The sequence below is a fragment of the Podarcis filfolensis genome (genome assembly GCF_964270895.1).
Source record: "Podarcis filfolensis genome assembly, chromosome: 8".
Taxonomy (NCBI): domain Eukaryota; kingdom Metazoa; phylum Chordata; class Lepidosauria; order Squamata; family Lacertidae; genus Podarcis; species Podarcis filfolensis.
In genome coordinates this window covers 73544289-73556476 of record NC_139611.1, presented here as the reverse complement: position 1 = coordinate 73556476, position 12188 = coordinate 73544289, and the positions used below count along the sequence as shown (strand labels likewise).

General features: G+C 45.1%; 1 long non-coding RNA gene across 1 annotated transcript; it reads right to left on the bottom strand.

The window, feature by feature from the left end:
* Positions 1-1341: 1341 nt before the first annotated feature.
* LOC310769677 lies at positions 1342-4370 on the bottom strand. The gene is made up of 3 exons (XR_014551792.1): positions 4286-4370; positions 2512-2570; positions 1342-1480 (listed from the first exon to the last, which is right to left on the bottom strand). It is a non-coding gene; the product is annotated as an uncharacterized lncRNA (long non-coding RNA).
* Positions 4371-12188: the final 7818 nt, after the last annotated feature.

Sequence of the window (12188 nt, the reverse complement as noted above, 5' to 3'; positions counted from 1 at the left end):
AATGGAACGGATAAGCATGAGTGTGTTATTCCCATTTGCGGGGGAAGGGGTTGGAAAACAGCGTCACAGAATTCAGAGACATGTGAATTTCTGAGGACAGCGACATATATTTATTATTTATCTGTTTAGAACAGATGTACCCCTCAGAAAGGCTTGCAGAGTGGCTTACATACAATCGATTAAAACAAGATAGTTACAGTCTAAGCTCCAGCCTCCCGCCAAAAAACGCCAGGGCACACAAGAACAGAAGAGGGAGGGAGGAGGAAAAAGTCAAACCCAGGTACCAATTTCTAAACAGCTGCTCTTATAATACCCAGCTGGCACAGTTCAGAGGTAAGGAGGAACCTGATGCAGCTGGTCTTTCAGCAAAGCCAATGGAAGGAGCTCTGCTTCCTGCTCCTTTCACTGGGGCAGCCTGATGGAGAGGAGGCCTGATGGAGCTGGAAGGAAGGTGCAAATCAGGGATGCTCGCATGAAAGTGTGAACCAAACCATATTACTGTCCCGTCCCTACATGTCACTGAAAACTAAAGCCCCAACACTCTTCTCCAAAGGGTTTTGTTTCTGCCATAGTGTTGTGCATGTCTTCCCTGACTGCATTTCTGCCCACCCTGAAGCCATTGCAGTGCAAAAGGCTTTCTCCAGAGAAAGGCCCAATCTCCATTGTACATTTAAAGCAGTATCATAACACTTTACACAGTCAGGGCTTCCTCCAGATAATTCTCGGATCTCTGCTTTGTTAAGGGTCCTGGGAGGTAGTTAGGAGACCTATATTATTCCACTGGCAGAGCTACAATTTGCAAAGTCCACTAGGAAGAGGGAAACTTGGAGCTAAAATCCAGCCATCCGCCACCGCCGCTGCCACACCTTTTCTCTTTCGTTGTTCATGTTGTTATTCTATTAAAATGTACCTTAAGTAGTTTCTGTATAAAAATGGGATATATCGACTTGATCTTTTTGTGAACCTTCCCCAACCTATGGCTTGTGCAAAGGGTGGGCATATTAGATCAGATAAACAAGCAAACAAGCAAACACATTATATTTTTAATGCTTACACTACAAGCCATCATCAGGCTCTGCTGCAAAATGTGGAGTAGAAAGACCTTAAATGAAATAATTCAGTTTATTTTTCACAGTGTTTTAATTAACACAAACATGTATGCTGGTAGATAGCGCAGCTGTCCTGGAAGTCACAAATTATCAAAAGGGACTCAATGGGCGTACACCATATTCTCCAAAATATAATGGGAGAGGATTCTCAGTGGCTTTATTCCACCTTGGAAACAGCACCGAGTAATTTGGAATGCCACAAATCTCCAGGGAAATTCAGATGCGGATGCTGTAAGAGGTCAGGTTTTCCGCCCTATTCCCTCTTGCCGAGTTCAAAGACGTTCACGCTAGGTTTCCGACGGAGTTTGCTGCAAAGCTCTCTTCTCGTTCTTCGGTTTTGTGCAACTTCTGGTACAACACTGTCACGATTGCTGTGGGAGAGAAAGAGAGGACAAATGAACAAAGAGAAGCAGAATCCAAGGGAGATTGGACACTGTCCCCAAACATAGGAAAGCATTTACACCAGAGATGGAAGAACCCCAAGCCACTGGCTAAATAATAATAATAATAATAATAATAATAATAATAATAATAATTTATTACATGTACCCAGCCCATCTGACTTGGTTGCCCCAGCCACTCTGGGAGGCTTCTAACAGAATATGACAGAACACAGCAAAACATCGGACAAACTTCCTGATACAGGGCTGCCTTCAGATGTCTATGGAAAGCTGTATAATTGTTTTTCTCTTTAACATCTGATGGGAGGGTGTTCCACAGGGCAAGGAGCCACTACTGAGAAGGCCCCTTTAATCCCCCCCCTCAATTTTTTTTATATTTCTGTCAAAGTTACCCCCACCACCAAAAGTGTGTTTTGGCTACCTAAGCAACAACATTTGCACCTCAAAATTATATAAAGGGAATGCGGTAGTTGATTATGTTCAGTAAATGTCAAAGTAAGGAACTTTCTCAAGCTTTTTGTTTGCAATTTGAACTTTATACATCCATCTAACCTTAGTCCGTTCACTATGTGTGGGTCCCAGCTTGGTTTGTGAGACTGCTGTCCCCAAACCTTGCCTACTTCCCCGTACATAGCGTCACGGGAGAGGTCAGTTGTGGAACAGGTAGAAGAATGGCTGGATTGGTCCCTGCAGGAAGCAGGTATGAAACCACCACCCCTCCACCGGCTGTGAAGTCACCCCATCACCGCAGGGGAGTCAATTGCACAGCCAATCCTTGCAGACATCAGGTTTCCAGTCACCACCCATTGGCTGGTAGGTGTTGACTTCAAGCTTGTGGATCTCCATTCATGAAAGAACCGTGAAGGCCCCACCCACTTGTCCATTTTTTATTGCAAGGGGTTGGAGATTTCAAACCCACAACTTCAAAGTCAACAGAGGTCCAAACTCTACACAGTCCATCCTAAATCCACAAGCATCCACCCCCTTTGGTTTGAACTCACCAGCACTGAGGAAAAGTGGGAAGCTAGCCCAGGCAAAGTAGAAGGACCAGCCACGGGGACTTCCGGGTTGGCGCCATCGCCGAATGGCGGACTCCCTCCGAGCTCCGGAGGGAGCCGGCTCGGCAGGGGCTGGGTTTTACCGCACCGGCGATGCGGGGACCCTTAGAAACCACGGCCACGGGGGCCGTGGACTTGGAGACTCGGCTAGCACCGCTAGCGCCCTCCCGACTCGTGAAGGAGCCTTTTTAAAGGCTACGGATCGGGTGCCGGGGAGAAGCGTGGTGCTTTGAGTCCTCTGCCATCCCTGCCGAGCGAAGCCGCATGCCATCCGGCGGAGAGCGCTGACTTCTTCCATTGAGAATTTGGACTTTTAACAACAACCCGTGAGTAAATTGGAAATCGGGTTTAAAAGAAGAAAAATTTTTTGGATTTGAGACGAGCGGGGGGGGATCTAAAAAGGAAGTCAGTCCCCCTCCCTATTGTAGACATTTTAAAACAAGGATTGGGAAGCCAAGGCCCAAAAAGAACGGTATCTTTGCTAAAATCAAGAATTCCATGATGGGAAAGTACAAGAATTGTGCTGGAGGAAGAATTGAAGGAGAAGGAAAATGCACCCCCCTCCCTGGGAACCGGGGCGATTGAGGAGTGAGCCTGGTGAAAAGAGCCGGTGATTTTGACAGCTGTTAAAGTAGCTGTCAAAGTCGGAATTTTAAAGAGGATTTTATTACAAGGACCTGGCTGGTCAAATTTGTTACAACTTGATATAATTTGTTAAGACTCGAATACAAAATGGCGAAAATACGGAGAACAATCGGATTTTTGGAAACAAAGTCACAACAACCCCCCTAGAGGAGCTTCGGGACATTACAAAGATGGGCGTAAGCCGGGAAAAATACAACACTTCGGAATTTCACAGAACTGGTTATCTCCTGGGAAAGCTGCAAAACTGAAACTGAATCTCGTCTACAGGGTGTTTAGACTAAAAGGAGACAACAGAATACTTTACTGAAGAAGGAAGGGACTGAACGCAAGTTTTTGTTCCTGAATAACAACAACCCATGTAGAGTTACTAAACTTCTGAATAAGAAAGTTTTAGCAGCGGAACAAGAGGAAGCTGGACTATAACCTTGAAAGAACAATGGGGGGAATTTTATAATTTGACATTTTTAAAGATTTAGGAATTAATTTTTAAAAAGTAATCCTAAAAATGGGAAATAATTCTGCAAGGAGTTGGGGGAAAAATGGGATTGATGGACTTAAGACTTCCAGGCTGGAAACATAGATTGGAGGATAAGGGAAATTAAACCGGGGAAGGGGAGGGAGAATTAGAATCCAAAGGCTTGCAACTATTTTCTGAATTGGTTTTTTTTTTTCTAATATATTTCTTATTTTTTTATACTTTTATTCTGTGTGCTTTTACTTTAATGGGAAAAAAGGGGGACATTGTGGAAAGAAAAGGGGGCGGGCTACGGGGAGAGATCTTTTGCTTTTTTTTTATCAAGGGTGTTGCATAAGGTTTGTATAAATTTAAATTTGAACAATGGGGTATATAAATTGTGCTTTAAATCAGAAACAGAACTTGTGGAAACAACAATATGAAAGGGGAATACGGTAGGGGTGGGGGAAGGGGGGAGTCCCAGAAAGTGGATGTTTGAAAATAAGGTTCTGAATGTATCTTCATAATTTCTTTTCTTCTCTTTCTGTATTTTGGAAACTTCAATAAATATTATTTAAAAAAAAAAAAAAAAAAAAATAGAAGGACCAGCCACGGAACTCTAGAGGAACATCGCTAGTATATTTCCCTGTATACACAGACATTGTGATCATCGTAGTGAGTGCTAGGAAGAAGCATATGAAGAAGGATTAATGCCCCTTTGTTGCGGTGTGTGACTCTCCTTCTGCTCCAACCCAGCCAAGGTTCATTCATTCATTCATTTGGTTCACAGCCTGCCCTTCCTCCCAAAGGGTGGCAAACACTTTTGCGATTTAAAAAAATACAGTTAAAATGAAATAAAACCCTATTTAAAATGTCTAAAAGCAATAAAATACAACCGAACATCGAAAACAAATTAAGAACAGATGTAAGCAGATCATGCGAATGGTGTTAAGGTGTGAAACCTAAGACGCTGGCAAGTTAGCAATGTCATGTGACTTTAAGTAGTCAAGCTCGTTAAGTTGTTAAGTTGCTCAGTATATAAAGAGTGTTTGTTTTCTCTGCCTGTGGGGCGTGAAGCAAAAATGTCTGAAAGCTCCGGAGGTGTTTCTGTTATCTTTCTGCAATAAACCTGTCTTTGGAAAGACAGGCTTCCCTGTGTCGTTATTTCTTTGCTGCTGAGACTTTGAAGCTTGTACTGCAACAAGAATCTCTGCACTGGACTTAATTAATGCTCTGCAAAGAGAACTGTTGCTGGTGGCGCAGCGGAAGCGTTTACTGGACCAGTACACAGACTCTCTTAAATGGGCATACCCCACAAGTGTCCTGGAAGAACCAGGACCATCCCTTTTTTTTTTAACATGACAGAATGGCGACTGTTTTGGTTGTTGTGATCTTGCACGATTTTCCCATGGAAAAAGTGCATCTTTCAGGGCCACGATCTCACTGGGAAAAGTAGCCACCTGTCAGGGAACTGTCATCAGCTCAGAGGCGAGAGGTGGAAGAGCAGTTGTGTTACAGGGAGCCTCCGAAGATCGTGCGAAGCAGCTCTTCAGCCGGTGAGGAGGGAAGCCACGCCTCCAGTGGGGAAGGGATTGCAGGGATCAGAAAATGTTAGAGAGAGCCGCAACACTGAGCCTGAGCAAAGCGAGGGGGAGGCAGGTCCCCTTTCCCATGCCCTCTCTGTGCAGTCTGTTTAAGCACAGAGAGGGGAGGCGTAGGATGGGGGTCAAAAGACTGCTATGCTGGGGAAAGATTAAGGACCGCCCACTCCCAGATTCTGCTAGCGACTGAGCAGACATGGAATTGAGACGTTCTGCACAGTGAATGTTTTGGACAGATAATAAAGCCTTGAAAAGACCAGTGGGAGTCTTGCCTGTTTGCTCTTGAGCAACCACACCGGCACACATAACACCACCCTAAAAGTTGGAGGCAAGCTGTGTCCGAGATACCTGGAGTGAGGAATTTTTTCCTTAAAGACTTGTGTAGCCATTTGCTTTTTGTGCAGATGAAGAGGAGCATAAAACTTGCAGCGCAGAGGAACCCGAACATCGCCCCCACCACCAGGAATCCTACGACAAAGGTGTTGAAAACTGCAGAAGGGGAAGAAAAAGGAGATTGACAGGATCACAACGGGCTGGAAGAACCCTATCACCTGAAGATCACCTGAAGGGGACGCAGCCTCCTGTGAAGCAGCACGAGGCCCTGCCTCTTCCATACTGGCACAGCGCATGTTCGTTGGCCGCCGCTCTCTCCTCACCATGGCACAGCGCTCACCTGCCCGCCCGCTCTCCCACCTGCTGCTGCCATCGTGGGAGCCGGATCCGGCCTCCACCGTGGCTGCGCGGGGCTTCACTCAGCTTGTGGGCACCATGAAGAGCCTGCTGCGGCGAGGTGGTGCGTGGCTTCAGCTGGGGCTCCAAGGAGCTGGGCATCCCCACAGGTAAGGGCGGCAGAGGCCAAGGCGGCCGCTCGCAGCCTTTTCCCAGAGGGAGCTGGGCCGGGCCTCCCTCCCTCCGGGTGGCGGGTTTCGGTTTCATTCTGCCCACCAAACGCCTCGCCTTGGGCTGCTGCTGCTTCTGCTGCTGCAATGGCAGAGGCAGCGGAGGGGTGCGCTCTCTGCCCCTGATGGTGCTTGGCAGGTGGCCAAACTCTATAATTTAACAGCAGAAGTTGGGGGTCGTCTTATACGCCCAGTCACCTAATACGCTGGAACATATGGTATTTTTCAGTGTCCAAGAAGATGTTTTTCATTTAATATTTTTAGTCCAAAATTGGGGGCCATCTTATACACAGATGTTCAATGCTTGGGGGTTACAAAACAACAACAACACTCTAGTTACCTTCCCGTGGTTGGTGATTCAATCTCCCCCCCCCCAAAAAAAGCTCCACACACTTGGTGTTGAGGCAGAGACCAAAGGGGACGCTCAGTCGGTCTGTCGGTCGCTTGCCCGCCTGCTCGCTCACATGCTTGGGGCGGCCAGGAAAGAAGACCTGAGGCAAGCACTGAGAGAGAGAGAAAGAGTCCCACATCTCAGAGGTGGTTTGTTTCCAGAACAATGGAATCTGTCCCCCTTCCTTAATTTCATTAAAGAGTTTTCCAGCAGTACAAAACTGGAAATCTTTTTGACTGAAAGATTGAGTGATTGATTGATTTCTCAATGTTTTGGTTCAAAAAAATAGGTGTCATATTATACATAGGAAAATACGGTAGATGCTAGGCCCCGATTCATGAGGAAGAATAGAGCCAGAGAGTAAGGTTGTCAACTGGCAAGGAAGAAACTGACCAGGCCAACTCCTGTGCCTTTGAAAGAGTAGGATTTAGTAATACATTTTTAACAACATTTCTCATGACTGTAGACCATGCTGCTGTTTAAGACAGAAGAGCAGAAGCTGACAATTAAAAAAAAACATTTGGCAATCCTAGTGAAGAGTGGCATTGCACTGGGTGTTTGGATTGCTGGCCACAAAAAGAGCCACTTACCCCATCCTCGGGGCAGGAATCTGCATCCCCACGGTGCACAGACATCCCACAGGCTTTCGTTGGAAGGGCCCAACAAAGTGGGTCTCGTGACCCAGTGATTGGTACAGATCGCAGAGATTGTCAGTGAGGAGCTGAGCAGAAAGAGAGCCATGCTGGTGAGCTTGAGGACAACAGACTGCCACGATGACAGAGGTCTTGGGCTGCAACTTAGGTACTGCTTGCACGTAGGAATGCAGAGGGAGGGGGAAAGAGGAACAGAAGGAAACCTAAATATTAATCCCTGGAGTATCTGAGGAATGCGATCAATCAACAGGAGAAGCTGCAGAGAACAAAGGCTTTAAGATTTTGGAAGGGGCAACTCTTATGGCATGGTTCCCAAAAGTGTGGCAGGTTGCTTTACATGAAAAACTTAAGACACAAGGTAAAAATAGGAAGGGGAGAAAAGAAAAAAGGCACAGATCAATTTACAGTGCAATTGTACCGTTTTATTGCACATATGAACAAGATGGACAACAGGGGGCTCCACACGGTTAATATTTTTTTATTATTATTATTATTATTATTATTATTATTATTATTATTATTATTATTTCTGATAGGGTGTTATTTTTCTTTTATTGTATTGGATAAGCTGCATCCACTCTTTTCTTTGGTGTGTTAGATAACATGGCTATATTCTGTGCCACATCATAGTTCCTAACTGAGGGTTTGTGTTTGTTCTTTCGTTATTCATGGGTTGTCATTAAACCTCTAAGAAGAAAAACAATAAACTTTTTTTTTTAAAAATGGAGAGAGGGCATAACTAGATTTGACCGATAGCATTGAGACAATGGACAGAAAAAATATAATGCACTATTTATTAAAAGTGCAATGGAAAATCCAAAGTGCAATGCCAGGGAAATGTACACTTTCCAATGCACTCATCTGTAAAATATGTATTTTTGCATGCAGTTTTTATAAAATAAGCATTTTCCAAATGTTTTCCTGTGCATTCATCTCTAAAATATGCTTGTTTTATTAATCTCTTTAGTTGGGGGAAAAACTGGAAATTTCAGAATCTGATGACATGGGGGTGGGAAAATATTCTAAGCAATTTTTTAAAAAGAGTTTGAGAATCATGTTGGCATCCATCTGTCTCGAGAGACAATGGAGTGTGCCTCCGGGGGTGAAGTCAAACTGCTTGCGCCAGCAGCACCAAAGTGACCTCTGCAGGGTGCAAATCTGGGCAGTGCGTGTGGTGGTCCTGGGCTGCCCGGATGACAAGACCACCATCCCTTTTGGCCTCACTGATGTGGTCCAAAGGAAAGCAGAGAAATAATAATAATAATAACAACAACAACAACAACAACAACAACAACAATAACAATAATAATAATAATAATTTATTATTTGTACCCCACCCATCTGGCTGGGCTTCCCCAGCCACTCTGGGCAGCTTCCAACAAAGATTAAAAATACATTAAAATGTCACAGATTAAAAACTTCCCTGAACACGGATGTCTTCTAAATGTCAGGTAGTTGTTTATTTCCTTGACATCTGATGGGAGGGCATTCCACAGGGCGGGCACCTGAAAAGGCCCTCTGCTTGGTTCCCTGTAGCTTTGCTTCTCACAGCGAGGGAACCGCCAGAAGGCCCTTGGCACTGGACCTCAGCATCCGGGCAGAACAATGGGGGTGGAGACGCTCCTTCAGGTACACTGGACTGAGGCCGTTTAGGGCTTTAAAGGTCAACACCAACACTTTGAATTGTGCTTGGAAACGTACTGGGAGCCAATGTAGGTCTTTCAAAACCGGTGTTATGTGGCCTCGGCGGCTGCCCCCAGTCACCAGTCTAACTGCCGCATTCTGGATTAGTTGTAGTTTCCAGGTCACCTTCAAAGGTAACCCCACGTAGTGCGCATTGCAGTAGTCCAAGCGGGAGATAACTAGAGCATGCACCACTCTGGTGAGACAATCCGCGGGCAGGTAGGGTCTCAGCCTGCATACCAGATGGAGCTGGTAGACAGCTGCCCTGGATACAGAATACACCTGGCACCAGCTTGGCTGCAGGAGTTGCCAGAAGGAGGTGTACAAGATGCCATCCCGTGTCTTAGAGACTCCACTCTGGATTTGTATAGGGTTTACTCCTTAGCCTTTCCTTCTCCCATAAGGTAGCAGAGGTTTAGGATCAGAGTTTTCCTTCTCCTAAATGGGCTACCTTCCCAGGTTGACCACCCCCATCTGAATCTAACCTCCCTCTACAGTATGCGCAGAAGCCACCTTCTTGACTGTTGGACCCACATTGGTCTCAATCCACCAGGGCCTGTTTTCACATGCAGAAGCCCCTGACTTAACAAGGGTTTGAGACCCATTAGCTCCACCTTACCTGCTTGAGCCATTCCTGGAATGTGGCCACTGTCACATGCTGACAGCTTCAAGGAGCCTCAGGTGAGAGCTGAGTGTGGGGAGGGGGGGAGAGAAGACCAAATTTGGACAAACTACCCCAGAAGTAGGACAACATGTCCGCTGGCAGAGATACAACCCGTCCCCTAACAACCCGTACATCCCAGAGCTATGGCTTTTAAAGAAAATAATACATTGCCATCTAGTGTCCAAAATTAAAATAAAACCACACAGAAGAAAAATATTTAAGCCCTAGCCTAGTGTACATGGGCAATTCCCCTATTTCCCATGAAAAACTTATCCCAAATGTGCACAATTTAAATGAAGACTTTTCACATGCTCTTTCCAAAAATATGCACAAAGCGAGAGAGAATTGACCCATATAACTGAGCATCAAGCATAACTGTGAGGCCATGGAAGGTTATCACATTAATCCATTATACCATAGTATTTTGTATCACATCACTCAAGGTAATCTCAATTAGAATATCTAGCATTTCTTTCCATAAATTTAACCACTCTTTTCCTTACCATTTCGTTGATGGTGTCTAATACACACTTCTCACTATTTTACTGTGTTGTTCTTTAGGATCTGTTGCTTAGCCAGTCCAATGCCAAGCTGCAGGAAAATCCTCAGTTGCTTCAAGACTTTGAATAATCTGTAGTATTTGATTTTTGTGCAGCCTTGACCAATACTAGCAGACTGCGTGGTGTGTGTGTGTGTGTGTGTGTGTATGAGAAAGTTCTCTCACTGGCCATGGTCATCTGACAGGGGAACTCCTTGTTTATATCTAATGTAAAGACTGATATCTCCTCAATACACTGCTGCCGTTTCCAATTTCAATGATTTCCTGTATGTCAAAGTTCCCGTTCTCGGTTCCTGGAAAATCAAGATACGATGCCCTTCACATTTTAAGTGTTCAGTAACTCTGTTGTTTGTTTTTCGTTTACGCAAAAGAATTTTGCTGTCTTGTTGGGGGATGGCATTTCAGGCTACTTGTTTGCAATGGTTTGGGCTTATTTTTTTTCACAAACACTAGCTGGATTAAGGGGTGGTCATGAGTCCTATTTTACATAGAACCGCTCTCAATTTGAAGATAGTCTCAAATTCTGTATCACTTGTGGACAGAATCTGTGGACACCTTCAGAGGTTCCCCTGCCCTCCATTTTTAAATTATTGGTTTTTTAAAAAATAGAGTAAAGCAGGTGTAGGTAGCAATGGGGGAGAGATTCAGTTCAGTTCACCTTTAGTTCAATGTCTTTATAAACGGCTTGGACGAAGGAATTGAGGGGATGCTCATCAAATTTGGAGATGGCACCAAACCAGAAGGGGTAGCCAATGACAGAATTTGGATTCAAGATGACCTTAACAGATTGGAGAACTGGACTAAAACTTAGAAAGTGATATTCAATAGGGGCAAATGTAAGGTTCTATACTTAGGCAGGAAGAACTAGCTGCACAAATCTAAAATGGGGGACACCTGGCTTACCAGTAGTACATGTGAAAAAGATCTAGGAGTCTGAGTAGATGACAAGCTTAAATGAGTCAAGAATGTGAGGCGGCAGCAGCAAAGAGAGGAGGGAATGCTCTTCAGAGTCGCATCAACAGAAGTATAGTGCCCAGAATATGTGCAGAGATGGGCGACCAAGATGATCAAGGGTCTGGAAACCAAGCCTTATAAGGAGCACTTGAAGGGGGGCTGGGTATGTTTATCCTAGAAAAGAAAAGACTGAGAGAAGATATGATTTTGTTGTTGTTTAGTCGTTTAGTTGTGCCCGACTCTTCGTGACTCCGTGGACCAGAGCACGCCAGGCACTCCTGTCTTCCACTGCCTCCCGCAGTTTGGTCAACTCATGTTTGTAGCTTCGAGAACACTGTCCAACCATCTCGTCCTCTGTCGTCCCCTTCTCCTTGTGCCCTCCATCTTTCCCAACATCAGGGTCTTTTCCAGGGAGTCTTCTCTTCTCGTGAGGTGGCCAAAGTATTGGAGCCTTGGCTTCAGGATCTGTCCTTCCAGTGAGCACTCAGGGCTGATTTCCTTAAGAATGGATAGGTTTGATCTTCTTGCAGTCCGTGGGACTCTCAAGAGTCTCCTTCTGCACCATAATTCAAAAGTATCAATTCTTCGGCATCAGCCTTCTTTATGGTCCAGCTTTCACTTCCATACATCACTACTGGGAAAACCATAGCTTTAACTATACAGACCTTTGTCAGCAAGGTGATGTCTCTGTTTTTAAAGATGCTGACTAGGTTTGTCATTGCTTTTCTCCCAAGAAGCAGGCGTCACCATCTGCAGTGATCATGGAGCCCAAGAAAGTAAAATCTCTCACTGCCTCCATTTCTTCCCCTTCTATTTGCCAGGAGGTGATGGGCCCAGTGGCCATGATCTTCGTTTTTTTGATGTTGATGTTAGGGTAGAGATAAAGTGGGATGTCAAATCCAAACTCTTCTTCTCCAGATGTTTTTGGCCTACAACTCCCATGATCCCTAGCTAACAGGACCAGTGGTCAGGGATGATGGGAATTGTAGTCCCAAAACATCTGGAGGGCCAAGTTTGCCTATGCCTGGTGTAAAGAGTTTATGGATGATGTGTGGTGTTTCTTCAGGAGACATGCTGATGCAAAAATGACTTCTTGGAAGCAGAACTGTTGCATGTT